Raw genomic sequence first — 19,027 nt, 5'->3', positions numbered from 1 at the left:
TACCTCATTACTAGCCCTAAATTGCTCCTGTCCCAACTTTTTTTGAAATGTTTTGCAGGTCTGAATGACAGGAAAGGATGCATATTTACAAATGACATGAAGTTGACCAGACAAAACATGAAATATTTTGTGTTCATATATCTGTCAGATCCATTAGGTCAAGAACACACATGACAATACATTTTTTTTAAATGTTTTATTGAATTGCAATCAGTTCAGATCAGTCAGGAACGCTCACACAGTTTAGGACTGGGAGAGCTTAACTATTCCCCCTATGAACAGAGCAGCAGCAATGACATAAACAAATGCCACGTTATACACGACAGGAGGAGGTGGGGAGGTAGTGGGTTGCAAAGCAGCGAGCAGCAAGTAGTAAGAGCAAACTGAATCTGCTTTAAATAGGCGCCCTGTTTTTAGCGTAGCCATTAGCAGCGAGGGGAGTTGAACCATCGGATGCAAATCAGCTGATGAGACCGTGGTGTTGTCAATCATGTAAGCAGTGTCTTGACTACTTGGTCTGCCAGAACTGACGCTGACGCTCAATTTCTGCCAGATCCATAAAGTCAAGAACACACATGACAATAAAAATTATTTAAATGTTTTTATTGAATTGCAATCAGTTGATGAATTCTGAATTAAATTTTGTTTTTGGCGGTATGGCTCTGTTCAGGGAGTCCTCTGACCTTTCATGAGCACCATGAAATAGCAGAGAGTCAGAGGACAGCAGCAGCATTAAGGAATGCTCACACAGTTTAGGACTGGGAGAGCTTAACTATTCCCCCCAAACAAACCACACCTGGCAATCCTCTTGAGATAAAACAAGACGATGGAATTAGACAACTAAAATGCTTAGAAATCTTATGATTGAATTACGAATTAATCGCAATATGGTTCTGTTCAGATGAGTCTCCTGACCTTTCATGAGCACCATGAAATAGCATTGAGTCAGGGGACAGCAGCAGAATTAGTGGACACTCACATGAATTAGGACTAGGAGAGCTGAAACTATTCCCCCCCAACAGACCATACCAGGCAATCCTCCTTGGTTCTTCGAGCTAATTGAAGAGACAGCAGAGGATACAAAAGCACTTTCATCTATGTGAAGCTAGCACGAGGATGTAGCTACAGTTAATGATACGAGTAAATAAATAGAAAATGGCGATATGGCTCTACTCTAAATTCCCCTTCATTATCATGGGGAGCTCCATGAAATCCAAAACAGGGAACAGCAGCAGCTTCTAGGGGCAATCCTCCTATTTTATAGACTGGAGAGTAGCATAAATCCCCCCAACAGACCATACCGGGCAATCCTCCCTGGCTCTTCCTTCTAAATCGAAGAGCCATGGAGGATCCAAAAGAGTGTTTCGAGAGAAGGCAATCTAACTGAATTTAATTGTAAAGATCCAATTGATCTACGTGAAGCTAGCATGATGAATGTAACCAGCTATTGATAGAAGTTATATATAATATATACATATATATATATATATATATATATATATATATATATATATATATATATATATATATATATATATATATATATATATATATATATATATATATATATATATATATTGTAGCAATTATGGACGCAGACATATAGATGAGTTAATCTTCCAATGATTCGATCAAATTAACATCCTTTTCAACAAAGCACAATTCAGCTCCGGGAAATCATCATCATCACGAGGGAGATGGGGGCTTGATTCTGCCCAGAGCTACTAGTTCTGACTTCCTATGGACTCGCCACCAAACTCAGTTAAAAGAGGACAAAGGGCTCGTGGTTGTCACAAGACAAAGAAACAACCAGACCTCTGTCTTTGCAATGACCGGTAAATTAACTCCACGACACAGCTAAAACTCAGAGTAAGCTCACAGAAACTGTTAGCTTATGGAGTACATCAAATAACTGATTATTGGACTTTCATTCAAATAGCCTTCGACATAACTTGTTAGTGTGTTTACAACTAATACACGTTAGTTAGACTATTAGGCATGTATATTACTCACAATTCATGCAATTATGTAACTATTGAATGAGTGGATGAAAAAGCATTGTGTTTGATACCGGTGTGTTCGTATGGGTATAATCCAACAGATGAGCTGAATGAAATCTTTATAGAATTGGTCATGTCCTTATAGTAAGAAATTAGGTCTAAATTTACTCTCTGCTTAAGAGCAGGAAACTAAATTCTATAGATAACCCAATTTTGTGGGAGGGGTGGAGACACAGTCACCCCTGAAGCCTAATTGGCCAGAACCCATCCAGGGGATGGGCAAATGTTTGAGTTTAGTCTCAGAACACGAACGAAAAGTTCAGTTCTGTGTACAGTTCTGTGTACGGTTCTGTCTGCAGTTCTGTCTACAGTTCTGTACAGTTCAGACCAGAAGCAGTGCAGAGTTCAGCTCAAGTTCGGTTCCAGTTCGGTTCGAGCTGGTTCGCGGCCTGTTCGCAGTTCAGAGATGATCTGAGTCCTAGCAGTTTGACCAGAGTGAGTTCTGAACGGAGCTCCCAGGAGACGGTCTGACTATCGTGACAGACCAACATCAGAGAAAATGGGTTAACAACGATTTCATTCAGGCCATCTGCTTTTCTCTCACTTTCCTTTCTTTTACTTAAAGTTTATTTTATTGCCGTTAAGTCTCGGGTTCTGTTAAGTTTAGCCGCAAAAGTCTCTCAACAACGAGTTTCTAACAGCGCGCTCCAACTTCAAACAACGCCCACAAGACTTTCATCCAGCCGCCAACACGCCACGTGTTCGGCTTCCCCAGACGTCAACCAGACCTTCAGCGAATCAAAGATCCGGGAAAATCCCTGTACAGCCAGGAGAAGGGAATCCCCCTTTGTAAGATGACACGCGAAACCCAAACGCAAGTAACGCCTTTTTGATTCCAAGCTGAACTGGTGCATTAGATCAAATGTAATAACCCTGCCTAAGAAACGATAGGAGGTTAAATTACTGATCAATGGTTTCTTCAGGTCATGTTTCATAAATGCATAGATTGCTTAGGATTTCATAATTTCTCTCTCTTAGAACTTATTCTTTCCTCACCTTCTTCCTTTCTGCAACGTGTGAATGTGCGAGCGTGTGTGTTTATGTTAGATATTAGTTTGATGTGTTAGATTAATCAATAAAGTTCCGTTTGTATTCAAAGATAACTGTTCTTGTGTTATGTGCTTATCAATTTAATGTCTTGAACTGCCGATCTAAGTTACCTGGCTGTTAAATAGTGTTTCACTATTGTTCGGAAATTAATATCCGCTGCAGAGTTGATATTTACGGCCCGTTCAAATGAACGCTAGAAGAGTCATTTGCTCGGCTGTAAAATAGACTCTCAAAATTCCCTATGAATTCATTAAATTCATTCATTTGAGCTAAATATACATGTTTCCCTTTAACAGAGCCCCCTTTAAGTCCTTACATATCGGCGGACGAATAAGTTAAGGTGTAAACATTAATTCTGAATTATTTATAATACATAGTGTCATTCGAGTCTTTCATTTTAATTCAGTTCCCCGTTGAGTTATTATTTTATCTGACTCATAGTCGCATTATTTGGTGGAGAACGCGGGGCAGTTTAACCTAAGTTATAAGCATATAAATCGAGATTTTATCTTTGAATTACATTTTGAGAGATCAGACCGCTAGACGCGTCTGTCTGTGTGTGCGCGCGCTCGTGACGCAAGCTGCGCGCGCGCCTATTTGAAAGCTGTGTTGAATGAATGAGGAACGCTGTGTAACCCAAGTCTGTCCCTGTTCTAAAACTGCATTAGAGTAATTTAAGATCTGAGATCTCACACTATACGATAAGGTAAGAATTAAGCGTGTTCCTTAATTTCTAGAATGCCTCGTTTATAGCCGAATTGATGTCATTGCGTGTTCCAGTGTCATTAAATAGCTAACGTTGTACGTATATCAGTCAGCCAGAGAACTGAACGAACTTAAACTGCATAAATTGACATACCCTGCGAGGAATAATCTCCTCACAGCGCGGTCAGATCAAGCGTGTTCCTTGATCGATGTATTAAAGCCTTATTTATAGCTAATTCAGTGCGTGTTCCACTGTAATTCGAAGAGCTATATCTTCCCTGTGCTAATGTTAAGCAGTTAAAGCTTGCCGGTGTGTATATCATCTCGTAAAAACACTGCGTGTCCCAGTGTGATTTAAAGGAGAATGATTTGAACCCAAGTAAAGCTGACATTGATAGAATCAACAGTAGAAGAAACCCTGTGGTTCTATATGCACATAGATCCGCCGAGATCAATAGTGTTCTATTTACAGCGCAAAACTGTAACATTGAACTGTAACTGTAAAGTTTAATCTCACTCTTAACAAACTGAGTGAAAAGCCCCACAGAGCAAAACCAGCTACGAGTGGTGTTCCTTATTTTGATTTTCATTGATGAAATGTGCCGACGTTTCACGTAATACACTCGATTGCACGTGCTAAACTTATGTGTAACTTTACAGGGTGAAAAGCGCTGACTTTTCTAGTTACTCCTAACTTTACCCTGTCTGCAATTCACATGTTTGCCGCTAGCGTTTGTTTGTCGCCATAGTCACGACTGCGGCACGGAAGTCAACCAGCGCTTCCGGATAAACCCAGCGCATGCGCAGTGCGTTGAAGCCATATTTGTAAACAAACCTTACGGTAGCTAACAGCTACAGGCTAAGCTAATCGAAGCAGTTGTTTACATTGAAGCCTAAATGCTAAAGCTTTAGCATTAGTTTTAGGTATCAACCGTATTAACATACGTGTAAATGCAGTGTCTGTTTGAGTCACTTTAAAGTGATTTAAACATTTAAACACCTCAACTTTATGTACACTGTTGGTCTTTCTTACTTTTCTCTTATCTTTCTAATACATTACGTTATACTCTACTTTAAGGGAAATATTGGTTCACAATTGTTAGTTACTTTACCTACATTTTACTTGAAGAGGAAAGATACTGGTTTGCAATTATTAATTGTTAAGTTTGAATTTAATGAAAGAAAAAATTCAAGATTCATTCCTCAAAGTCATGTAAAATGATTTTAAAGTTATTCTAACTATTCTGGAATTTACTCATTTTCAGAATTTCTCATTGAGACCCAATTACTTTAGGTATTCGTCTGGAACTTTAGAAGTTCAAGTGAACCACTAAATTGATATCTATTACCAAAACCTTTTGGACTCACACTTATTCATTATTTTTATTGCGTTATACCCTCCTTTATCCCCTCTTCCTATTGTAGCTATTCACTTAGCCACTCTATTTTATTTACTCATTTATCTCTTTATTTAACTTCCCTTTTTGTAACACACCTGAGCCTCAATAGGAGACAGTGCCAGATTCCTACGAGTTTCAAAATAAATCAGAGACAATCCTCATTGACTAAATATTTATTTTGGGTGATTAGTTGACCATCAACTATCAACTTTATACTCGTAGTCAGACAAAGGCTTCAGAGCCATTTGTGGGGCCGGATCTCCTTGCTTTCCTCCCTTCTCCTCACGTCTTCCCTGTTCTGTCCTGCTCTATTCAATTTTATTCTTCATATTTATAGGGAACAAGCCTGGAAGAATCATTGATCATTTCTAAAAGAAAGAGAAAGATAATTCTTCCCAGAGAAACAAACCAGTAGGCATTTGATTGGTAATCGAACCCTCCTTTGTTCTCCATGCTTTCCCTGCATTTGTAAACGCAATTTAAAATTTTGACATATCTAAGTTCATTTAACAGAGACAAGTGTTGAGCCACCGTCGCCTTCAACGCATCCCTGCGTAAGCGGTCCGCCTGTAAGGTGTGTGGCGTCAATCCTGTCAGACTAAGGAAAGAGGTATCAGCATTGTTATTGTATTATTTTACTCTGTAACATAAACAATAATATTGTTTCTGTTTTGAAAAAAGATTTTCATTGATAGGAAGTAGTTATAGAAAAAAGAGAACTTTTTCTCCCAGTGAAAGTTATTTTTGTTTCTTTCAATTAAAATAGGTTTTTAACCTTTTCTCTCTTCCTCCCTTACTAAGCTGAGTGACATAGTCCTCGCATCACGATTTGGAAACAGCTTTTCATTGATAGAATTTTCTTTTTAGAAAAAAAAGAAATTCTCCAAGTGAAAAGAAAATTGTTTCAATCTATTGAGATTTGTTTTAACCCTTTTCTCTCTCTTTCCCTTACCTAGTTGAGTGACAAAGCCTTCACATCACTAGCCTACCTGTCTACACTGAGACCAACACATAGTCGTCACCACACGCCACTATTGGGGTACAATCACTGAAATGACACTTAGCTGTTCCACCACACATAGGCTTATACCCCACACAGATCTGTGTCAGTCTCTTCTCCCAGCGTACCAACATGTCGCAGACGACAAACCCCACTGCCCAAGGGGAAGATGTGGACGCCTGTCTCAGAGGCATTACAGACTGCCTCACACCAAAGACAATTGAACTGTTATTATTTTTAATAATAATCATGATTCTGAGAAGGTTCCTGACACATGATTCAAGCCAGAACAACAACCACATGGAACTAGCCAAGATCACCTGTTCCCTAAGCAACGCCTTCACAGCCCAGCTGAAACTAAGCGACAAGCACATCATCCACCTTCAAGAGGAGCTGACACGTGCCCAACACCACATAGACAAGCTGGAAGTGAAAGTCCAGGACGACTTCAAGCGTCAGACCACTGAGTTCCTGAGAGAGCTGATGCACACTCAACGCTGCACAGACCAGCTCAAGGCTAAAGCTCAAGACAAACTCAAGGTGCCTGACGAAGTGGAGCAAGAAACAAAGAAACCAGTTGACAAGCTCCAAGAAGCCCTTGCAGTCGCTGAACGCGACAAACAAGAGTCAAAGACTGCACATAAACACCTGTTAAACCAACTCCAGTCTGCTGAACATCAGCTAGAGAAAGCCAACGCTGATATTAAAAACCAGAACTCTAAAATCAATGCTCTGGAAGACCACCTTGAAAGGTACAGCACTGAGATGGACCATCTGATCCGACAGCGAGACGACGCCAACGACGAGCTCTACGCGGTCAGATATGAACTCAATCATGCTGTCAAACAGAGACCAGAGCCAAGAAGGGATAGAACTCCCTCAGCATCACTACTGCTGAGTAGAACACAGTCTTCCTTCCAAGAACTGCCATACAACGGAAGAAGTGAATGGCCGCAACCCAAAGCGTCACCGGCCTTCACCACAGAACTTGTCCCGGCCAACAAAAGAGAGCTCATCCAAGCAGACTCCGAACCTGCACAAAAGATGACCTTTGAAAACCTCGACAAGCTCGCTAAGAACATCACCCAGTTCAACCCAAACTCCACGGAGGGCCGCGACATCCAGGCCTCCCTCCAAGATATTGACTTCTACCTAGAGGCAAGACCTCAGGTGACCGACCGACACAGGTTATACCTCCTCAGAGCCACATCCAGTCCCGAGGTACGAAGCTTTCTAGATCGGCAACCTGTTCACGTAAAGTACAACTACCAGCTACTACGTGAGACGCTGACCCAAGAATTTACAGGCCCTGAGTCTGAACACGGACTGTTAATCGCCTGGGAAACCAAACAAGGTCGACAAGAGACTCCCCAAGCCTACTACAGCCGTTTCCGACAAGCCTACTTTGGTGCATATAACGAACCTGAACTTGAAGAGGATTTGAACTTCAAAACCATCTTCCTGAGAAACATGCACCCTGGAGTGAGTTGTCATCTAGGCATCATGGCCTGCCCAGACACGATGACAATCCAACAGCTGCGTGACCTGACACACAAGGCCTACATCAAACAAAAGATGGCCTCAAAGAAAGGTTTGGAAACATCCACAGTGTCAAACTCCGTCAGCCAAGACCCAAGCCTTGCACTGGACGACACCCAGTGGCATGACTACACCACAGTCCATCTTAAAGAGTACAGAGAACGTGACTCCCATGACAGCTACCACACCAATCGCTGGGAAAAGCCATGGGACCAGCCTCGCTTCTCAAGAAACCCTAAAGATGCCAAAGACCATCGTCATCCCACACATTCCAGAGCATCTAACGTGGGTAAGCGACGACAAAACCCACCTCGGCACCACTCAGTCGAGCACAGCACTGAGTACGCCGAAGAACAAGACTCTCATGCCAATGCCAGATCCAAACAACCAGACGAACACCTCTCATTAAGTTAGGGTACACGACACCTTAGCTGCACGAGTAGTTGTAGGCAAGACCTAGAGACACTCAACTGTTTTGTTTTGTTTCACCTCTTCCTTCCCTCTCCTTCTTCTTTTATTAGGTAAAATGCCTGTCTACCCCATAAGGGTCAAGGTCACGATATAGGGATTGATGCACCACGCCTAATATCGGCAGGCCACCTTTGAACCAATGTGAGCTAGAGAGCTCCATGATTAAGAGGTCACCTCATTTGTACCACAAATTATGTCACCACGTCATGAAGAAAGGTACAACGGTCTCAACCTAGTACGATTTAGAAGTGAAGAAAACAAACAAAACAAAAGTTAAACACAAAATTTGGTCAAAGAGTCACCGTACCGAACCAAATTAGAACAACACCAAAGTTAAACTACATTACGTCGACACGATAAACCGAGGAACGTTAAAACGTAAACTTCAAATTAACCTTAAGTTTAAAGTTTAAAACTGTTAGTACTCGAATAATCTAAGGCCCTGCACCAGTACAGTGGCCAATCATGGAGGTGTTGTCTTGTTGTTTGTTGTGTATTGTGTCTGCTTCTTCTCCTTGTGCTTCTACAGCGTTCGCCGATGTCTTCATCCCAACACATCGCCTAACGAAAGGGGGGATATGTAGCAATTATGGACGCAGACATATAGATGAGTTAATCTTCCAATGATTCGATCAAATTAACATCCTTTTCAACAAAGCACAATTCAGCTCCGGGAAATCATCATCATCACGAGGGAGATGGGGGCTTGATTCTGCCCAGAGCTACTAGTTCTGACTTCCTATGGACTCGCCACCAAACTCAGTTAAAAGAGGACAAAGGGCTCGTGGTTGTCACAAGACAAAGAAACAACCAGACCTCTGTCTTTGCAATGACCGGTAAATTAACTCCACGACACAGCTAAAACTCAGAGTAAGCTCACAGAAACTGTTAGCTTATGGAGTACATCAAATAACTGATTATTGGACTTTCATTCAAATAGCCTTCGACATAACTTGTTAGTGTGTTTACAACTAATACACGTTAGTTAGACTATTAGGCATGTATATTACTCACAATTCATGCAATTATGTAACTATTGAATGAGTGGATGAAAAAGCATTGTGTTTGATACCGGTGTGTTCGTATGGGTATAATCCAACAGATGAGCTGAATGAAATCTTTATAGAATTGGTCATGTCCTTATAGTAAGAAATTAGGTCTAAATTTACTCTCTGCTTAAGAGCAGGAAACTAAATTCTATAGATAACCCAATTTTGTGGGAGGGGTGGAGACACAGTCACCCCTGAAGCCTAATTGGCCAGAACCCATCCAGGGGATGGGCAAATGTTTGAGTTTAGTCTCAGAACACGAACGAAAAGTTCAGTTCTGTGTACAGTTCTGTGTACGGTTCTGTCTGCAGTTCTGTCTACAGTTCTGTACAGTTCAGACCAGAAGCAGTGCAGAGTTCAGCTCAAGTTCGGTTCCAGTTCGGTTCGAGCTGGTTCGCGGCCTGTTCGCAGTTCAGAGATGATCTGATTCCTAGCAGTTTGACCAGAGTGAGTTCTGAACGGAGCTCCCAGGAGACGGTCTGACTATCGTGACAGACCAACATCAGAGAAAATGGGTTAACAACGATTTCATTCAGGCCATCTGCTTTTCTCTCCTACTTTCCTTTCTTTTACTTAAAGTTTATTTTATTGCCGTTAAGTCTCGGGTTCTGTTAAGTTTAGCCGCAAAAGTCTCTCAACAACGAGTTTCTAACAGCGCGCTCCAACTTCAAACAACGCCCACAAGACTTTCATCCAGCCGCCAACACGCCACGTGTTCGGCTTCCCCAGACGTCAACCAGACCTTCAGCGAATCAAAGATCCGGGAAAATCCCTGTACAGCCAGGAGAAGGGAATCCCCCTTTGTAAGATGACACGCGAAACCCAAACGCAAGTAACGCCTTTTTGATTCCAAGCTGAACTGGTGCATTAGATCAAATGTAATAACCCTGCCTAAGAAACGATAGGAGGTTAAATTACTGATCAATGGTTTCTTCAGGTCATGTTTCATAAATGCATAGATTGCTTAGGATTTCATAATTTCTCTCTCTTAGAACTTATTCTTTCCTCACCTTCTTCCTTTCTGCAACGTGTGAATGTGCGAGCGTGTGTGTTTATGTTAGATATTAGTTTGATGTGTTAGATTAATCAATAAAGTTCCGTTTGTATTCAAAGATAACTGTTCTTGTGTTATGTGCTTATCAATTTAATGTCTTGAACTGCCGATCTAAGTTACCTGGCTGTTAAATAGTTTTTCACTATTGTTCGGATATTAATATCCGCTGCAGAGTTGATATTTACGGCCCGTTCAAATGAACGCTAGAAGAGTCATTTGCTCGGCTGTAAAATAGACTCTCAAAATTCCCTATGAATTCATTAAATTCATTCATTTGAGCTAAATATACATGTTTCCCTTTAACAGAGCCCCCTTTAAGTCCTTACATATCGGCGGACGAATAAGTTAAGGTGTAAACATTAATTCTGAATTATTTATAATACATAGTGTCATTCGAGTCTTTCATTTTAATTCAGTTCCCCGTTGAGTTATTATTTTATCTGACTCATAGTCGCTACAATATATATCAACAGCTACTGAAGCTATAATATTAAATTTCTCAAGCCACGATCAGAGAGCAGCACTCATAGCTTTTCTAATGGATGGCTCGAGCGTTGGGCCAGATAAAACGTTCATAAGCAGCTGAAGACAATCGCATGAATGGCCTTCAAATGTAGAGACAGGAATGGAGGAAGCTGCAGTTGTAGCAGCCTCTATGCACAGAGAATGAGCCTTATAACGCTCTGAGGGAAGCTTGCAGTATGCATAGCGGTGGAGACAGGAGGCAAGCCAGGCTCTGGACACAAGCTTTCCCTACACCAAGGCAAATAATGGATCCTGCTGACCAGCTTGTGGATGACTCCTCAGGTAGGCTAACATAGATGACATAAAAGGAGAGTCAGATTCAGAGATAAAACGCCGTTCATCTAGCCTGGGAAAACCCAGACAACTTCCGGCAAATTTAGATTTGCTCTGCAAGTAGTCTGGCAAAGAGCCCATTCAAGCCCATTTCTAATCCCTAGAAATCACGGCACCAATTAGAAACGTTGGGGCGGGCTTTATACGATGACGACAAAGCAGCGACGTTGAAGCAGATTTGCCGCCGTGGAGCATCACTCGTTCGAATCAGCTATCGCGTCTGTTTTAAGTGATTTAAACTTTTCCTTTTCGTTAAAACCCGAGCAAAGAACAACACTTGAAGCCTTCATATCTAAAAAAGATGTTATCGCTGTCTTACCTACTGGATTCGGCAAAAGTCTGATACCAGCTTGGCCCTTTGGTGGCTAAACGAATGGGTCTTAGCGAGAGCCCTTTTAATTTTAAGTCCTTTTCAGGCGTGAATGTAGTTGTTTAAAGCTCAAATCTGTGGTTTATTTATAAAGAGAGTGCCTTTTTTAAAATTTGATCTGCCGTTTTCGGAGTTGTGAGCTCCAGTGGTTCAGCGGCGCTCAATCGCTCATTGAGCCCGCCGAGAGGCGCCTTTCCTCGGCCAGTCCTTCTGCCGTCTGCCGCTGGCTCTGAAGTCTCTGTAGTGGTTAAACATAAGATGTGATTCGGCTGATCTTTGCTCTCATTAATCTATAATTTGTTCCTAGACAGATCGTTTTGTCTGAGGGCAAAGTGAAGTTTCATAACTTTATATTTTTAAGATATTAAACTTTACCGTTGTTGTCTCCTAGCGCTGACTTTGACTGAATTGCTTTATTTATTGTATAGCTTCTTATACCTTTTACTTATACTTTTATAATTGCTATTGATGATCACACATAAACTGACATTTAACAAAAAGAGACTGGGTTGTGTTTTGTCATATTTAATTTATTACAGTGATAATCATAGCCTATATTATGCCTATATTATGTGTGTGTTTTTTTAAATGTAAACGAAAAGAGGCTGGGTTTTTTATATTTCGTTTTGTTATAAACGTGCATTGAAGATAATATGCATTGCCTGCACTACATATATACTGAGTGATACTGTCAAGAACGCTGCTTGTCCATTAGCAGAGTACCGGACTAGTGTCCTCCCGTCCTCGGGAGTTCGTTCTCCTGAGTCTAACTTGGTAAGTCACGGACGGAAGTCAGAAGTTCGAGTACGAAATATGTCATAAAACACCACTGCCTCATTTCATAAAAAAAAAAAATCTTAAACATTATAATAGCCACACGAATGTGGTTCAGGCAACGCGTAGCTAGGCCTACATTGATTATCTTATATATTTATAATAAAACAAAGTATAAAACAACCTGCCTCTTTTCGTGTACATTTTAAAAATAATATATTAAACATTAATATGTAGTTTAGGTAAGGTGACCAGATTTCTGAAATGGAAACCGGGGACATTTCCCATTTGAGAACACAAGTACAGACAAGAACGCATTTTGAGAAACGGCCAGAGTTTCAGATGTTTTAGGTCTATCCAATTGCGCCAAGAGGCATTTGAGCGCCGCCCGTTGGTGACACCCCTTTGGAAATGATTTGTCTATGAAGCTTTGCCAGACCATAACTCAGTTACCACTGAGAATGGTCTGGTTTTAACCAGGCTACCGTTCATCCCCTTTCCTATCAGTTTAGTGTGCTTAGAATTATGCTGAAGTGCTAGGAATAAATTGATACATAAGAAATGTGAGGTCATGTGACCACGAGTAAAACGTATCTTAGCAATATATCAGGATAAGGCCCAAAAACACCTCTATCAACTTTAACTACCGCTTTAATAATATCAAATTCCCATAGCGCCTATAGCTTTAAGAAAAGCATATTCCTAATAGTGTCTATAGCTTTTAGAAAAAGCATATTTCCAAATTTCCAATAGCGACTATAGCTTGAAGAAAGCATTTCCAATTTTATTTATTTATTTAAATTTACTCCTCCTTGAACTGCCACCTTAACGTGGTGGAGGGGTTTGAGTACCCGAATGACCCTTGGAGCTACGTTGTCCGGGGCTATATGCCCCTGGTAGGGTCTCCCAAGGCAAACAGGTCCTAGGTGACGGGTCAGACTAAGAGCAGTTCAAAAACCCCTTATGACGACAAGGAAAACGAGGACCGTGACGTCACCCGGTATGGCGCAGCCGGGGCCCCACCCTGGAGCCAGGCCTGGGGTTGGGGCTCGTTTGCGAGCGCCTGGTGGCCGGGCCTTCCCCCACGGGGTCCGGCCGGGCTCAGCCCAAAGGAGTGACGTGGGGACACCTTCCCGTGGGCCCACCACTGCCGCCATGTGTTGGAGTTTACCCCGGTGAACGAAAGGGTCGTTTCCCTGCACCTTCGGCTCGGGGATAGGTCACTCACTATTGTGTGTGCCTACGGGCCGAACGGCAGTGCAGAGTACCCGGCCTTCTTGGTGTCCCTGGGAGGGGTGCTGGAAAGTGCTCCGACTCGGGACTCCGTCGTTCTACTGGGGGACTTCAACGTCCACGTGGGCAATGACAGTGACACCTGGAGGGGCGTGATTGGAAGGAACGGCCCCCCTGATCTGAAACCGAGTGGTGTTCAGTTATTGGACTTCTGTGCTAGTTACGGTTTGTCCATAACAAACACCATGTTCAGGCATAAGAGTGTCCATCAGTGCACATGGCACCAGGACACCCTAGGTCGTAGGTCAATGATCGACTTTGTGGTTGTTTCATCTGACCTGCGGCCGTATGTCTTGGACACTCGGGTGAAGAGTGGGGCGGAGCTGTCAACTGATCACCACCTGGTGGTGAGTTGGATCCGATGGCGGGGGAGGAAGCTGGATAGACTCAGTAGACCCAAGCGTACTGTAAGGGTCTGCTGGGAACGTTTGGTCGAGTCTCCTGTCAGAGAGATCTTCAACTCCTACCTCCGGCAGAACTTCGACCGGATCCCGAGGGAGGCTGGAGATATTGAGTCCGAGTGGACCATGTTCTCCACCTCCATTGTCAAAGCGGCCGCTCGGAGCTGTGGACGCAAGGTCTCCGGTGCATGTCGAGGCGGCAATCCACGAACCCGGTGGTGGACACCGGAAGTAAGGGATGCCGTCAAGCTGAAGAAGGAGTCCTATCGGGCCTGGTTGGCTTGTGGGACTCCTGAGGCAGGTGACAGGTACCGGCAGGCTAAGCAGACTGCAGCCCGGGTGGTTGCGGTGTTAAAAACTCGGGCCTGGGAGGAGTTCGGTGAGGCCATGGAAAAGGACTATCGGCTGGCCTCGAAAAGATTCTGGCAAACCGTCCGGCGCCTCAGGAGGGGGAAGCAGTGCCCTACCAACGCTGTTTACAGCGGCGATTGGCGGCTGTTGACCTCAACTGGGGATGTCGTCGGACGGTGGAAGGAATACTTCGAGGATCTCCTCAATCCCGCCGTCACGTCTTCCATTGAGGAAGCAGAGGCTGGGGGCTCAGAGGAGGACTCGTCCATCACCCAAGCTGAAGTCACAGAGGTGGTCAAGAAACTCCTCGGTGGCAAGGCTCCGGGGGTGGATGAGATCCGTCCTGAGTACCTCAAGTCTCTGGATGTTGTGGGGCTGTCTTGGCTGACACGCCTCTGCAGCATCGCGTGGCGGTCGGGGACAGTGCCTCTGGGATGGCAGACCGGGGTGTTGGTCCCTCTTTTTAAGTGTTCCAACTACAGGGGTATCACACTTCTCAGCCTCCTCGGGAAAGTCTATGCCAGGGTACTGGAGAGGAGAATACGGCCGATAGTAGAACCTCGGATTCAGGAGGAACAGTCTGGTTTTCGTCCGGGCCGTAGTACACTGGACCAGCTCTGTACACTCTACAGGGTGCTGGAGGGTTCATGGGAGTTTGCCCAACCAGTCCACATGTGTTTTGTGGATTTGGAGAAGGCATTCGACTGTGTCCCTCGCGGTGTCCTGTGGAGGGTGCTCGGGGAATATGGGGTCCGGGGTCCTTTGCTAAGGGCTGTCCGGTCCCTGTATGCCCGAAGCAGGAGTTTGGTCCGCATTGCCGGCAGTAAGTCAGACTTGTTCCCGGTGCATGTTGGACTCCAGCAGGGCTGCCCTTTGTCGCCGGTTCTGTTCATAATTTTTATGGACAGAATTTCTAGGCACAGCCAGGGGCCGGAGGGTGTCAGGTTTGGGGACCACGCGGTTTCGTCTCTGCTCTTTGCGGATGACGTTGTCGTGTGGCCCCTTCTAACCAGGACCTTCAGCATGCACTGGGATGTTTTGCAGCCGAGTGTGAAGCGGCTGGGATGAGGATCAACACCTCCAAATCCGAGGCCATGGTCCTCAGTCGGAAAAGGGTGGTTTGCCCACTTCAGGTTGGTGGAGTGTTCCTGCCTCAAGTGGAGGAGTTCAAGTATCTAGGGGTCTTGTTCACGAGTGAGGGGAGGATGGAACGGGAGATGGACAGATGGATCGGTGCAGCTTCTGCAGTATTGCGGTCGATGTACCTGTCTGTCGTGGTGAAGAAAGAGCTAAGCCGTAAGGCGAAGCTCTCGATTTACCGGTCAATCCACGTTCCTACTCTCACCTATGGTCATGAGCTTTGGGTCATGACCGAAAGGACAAGATCCCGGATACAGGCGTCCGAAATGAGCTTTCTCCGCAGGGTGGCTGGGCGCTCCCTTGAGAGATAGGGTGAGAAGCTCAGTCACTCGGGAGGAACTCGGAGTAGAGCCGCTGCTCCTTCACATTGAGAGGGGTCAGCTGAGGTGGCTCGGGCATCTGTTCCGGATGCCTCCTGAACGCCTTCCCGGGAAGGTGTTTCGGGCATGTCCAACCGGGAGGAGGCCCCGGGGAAGACCAAGGACACGCTGGAGGGACTATGTCTCCCGGCTGGCCTGGGAACGCCTCGGTGTCCCCCCCGGAAGAGCTAGAGGAAGTGTCTAGGGAGAGGGAAGTCTGGGCATCTCTGCGTAGACTGCTGCCCCCACGACCCGGCCCTGGATAAAGCGGAAGAAGATGGATGGATGGATGGATGGATGGATTTAAATTTATTTCCTGAGTCTAAGGGTGAATGAGTAATCTGTGTAAGTTGATACACCGTAAAAATAGTGGTAATCTTTAATCAAATCTAAAAAGTAACTTCTAACTTTAAAGTTCTAAAGTTATAACTTAAGAACAAGTGTGTTTCCAATAGCACCTACAGCTTTAAAAACAAGCACATTTCCAAACTCTACTATAGCTTACGATATCACTTTAAGACAAGCACATTTCCAACATCTATAGCTTAAGAAAAAATTGTTTTCCAGTAGCTATATCGCTTTAAGACAAGCATGTATCAGACACTATAGCTTTAACTACAAGCGATTTCCAATATTAATTATAGCTTTAAGGCATATTTTCAATATTAATTGTAGCTTTAGGGACAAGCACTTCCAATATTAATTATAGCTTTAATAACAAGCACTTCCAATATTAGCTATAGCTTTAAGAACAAGCATTTCCAATATTAGCTATAGCTTTAAGAACAAGGGCTTCCAATATTAATTATAGCTTTAATAACAAGCACTTCCGATATTAGCTATAGCTTTAAGAACAAGCATTTCCAATATTAGCTATAGCTTTAAGAACAAGCACTTCCAATATTAGCTATAGCTTTAAAAGCGAGCAGTTCCAATATTAATTATAGCTTTAATAACAAGCATTTCCAATATTAGCTATAGCTTTAAGAACAAGCATTTCCAAAATTAATTATAGCTTTAATAACAAGTACTTCCAATATTAATTATAGCTGTAAGAACAAGCACTTCCAATATTATAGCTTTAAGAACAAGTACTTCCAATATTAGCTATAGCTTTAATACAAGCGCTTCCAATATTAATTATAGCTTTAATAACAAGCACTTCCGATATTAATTATAGCTTTAAGAACAAGCACTTCCAATATTAATTATAGCTTTAAGAACAAGTGCGTTCCCAATCTCAACTATAGCTTAAGACAATATCCCAATAGCAACTTTAGCTTAAAACGAGTTGCACATTTTACAAATAGCAACTATAGAGACAAGAACAAGATCCAGATCCATAAGCCTAGCATTTTACTGAAAACGACTAAGCTTAAGCAATGCAGATACCATTGTCAATTACGTTGCCAATGACCTGATAGTTTTAAAACGGTGTTAAAAATTTACTTAGCTTCGTGAAGACACAGATGAATAAGAGTGAAATTGCCAGCTGAGACATATGCTTGTTATGCTTAACTTGTGGAGTGCAGATTTCTCTGAAATTGTTCTTGAGTCAGTCACATAACGTTATTAGTATAACTTCAGAGAGTCCATGAAAATAATGCAGCGATGCAAACTCCAAATTCGTCAGTTTATGAACCATGCGACGAAATCGCGAGTTCAAGTTTACAACCTGAATGAATGTGAGGTGAACCGTGTGGGGGCGAATTGCTCTTGCTATATTTCGCACTGCACAAATCCTTGTGATATGATCTGTTTTGCCTGCCAAATTCCTCATTTAATTAGCTCCTGACAAATCTTGTATTAAAGCAAAACATGCATTTGAGCAGTGAGTGATTTTTACTAATAAATACCTCTCTGACAGCCACCTCACAGGATCACGTCCGTGACGATCGGCCGCCGCCCATCGCTGCTAAACACGCCGCAAATGGAGCACCCGACGTATCCCAGATCCCGAGACACAGAACCCAGTGAAACGTTTGCCAATGATATAATTACAGGCTCATCAAGCGGGGTTGCTTTCGTTGAGAGAATAGCTTGTACGTTAGAACTTGAACCGCCACACTCGGGTAAGCTGTATATAATTTCGAATCAATTGACACAAGCTTTGATTAAAAGGGGTCATGACATGAGAAATCAAATTTGCGTTGATCTTTTGACATTTAAGAGGTCTTTGTACCATTAAAATATATACTGCAAGTTTCATAGCTTAAAACATTCTCATTATAAACAAAGCATTTATTTAATCAAACTCTAAAAATGGCTCGTTTTGATACTTCAGGATCTGTAATGTAACTGGCAAATTCAGTTGTATATGCCTGCCTTGAGAGAATGACATCAACGAGCATTGACATTTGCCTACACAGGATGTGTGCATCGCGTCAAAAGCAAATAGAACCCATTATAATCACTGACACTAGACACTGACAACTCGTTTGCGTCTCTGTACAGACTTTGGACGGATCCCAGCATCGGAAACAAGTGGACGGTTTATTTTAATGACCTTCCAGACCAGAGCATTTTGTTTTGTAAACAAGGCATAGTGTAATGGAGAGTTCGCAAAAAAACGTTTGTTGAAAGATGAAGCAGCCAACTATTGACAACAGCTGCAGCACACACCATAAGTAAATTATTACATAATGCATAATACTTAATTCTGTAAATGCTAGATCTGTTTCGACCTCACTCTGACCATCACTACAGTCTAAATAGGATGATAACCTTCATTCTGCCTTCTCTCGAGATCTTATGTAAACAAAGTCATGCTGCCGCGGGCGCAGCTTCCCACACCATAAAAATGGGATCTTCCAGAGTGTCCTCTTTACATTTCTCACCTCAGAGGCCTGCAGGTAGGAACCAAATTAAGATTGTTTATTCACCATTCAATTCATCACCATGCAGGTGCCTTGTGTCCCTGTTAATTGTGGTGTTTTATTGCATATTTTTTGCATTATTCTGTACCATCACTCAATTCATGCTGTATGTGCTTGTGACTTGTGGAAACACCGGACATCGGACAGACTGGTAAATATTCAAAATCTAAAACACTTTATTAACACAAATGAGGAAACAGGAAACTGAGTGAAAATGGCAAGCAGCACCGAACAAGATTATGAATGACAAATGGTGAGTAGCCACACACACATTTTA

This window comes from Gobio gobio (assembly GCF_949357685.1).
Source record: "Gobio gobio genome assembly, chromosome: 12".
Lineage (NCBI taxonomy): Eukaryota > Metazoa > Chordata > Actinopteri > Cypriniformes > Gobionidae > Gobio > Gobio gobio.
The sequence above is the reverse complement of the archived record's forward strand: the minus strand, read 5'-3'. Positions refer to the sequence as shown.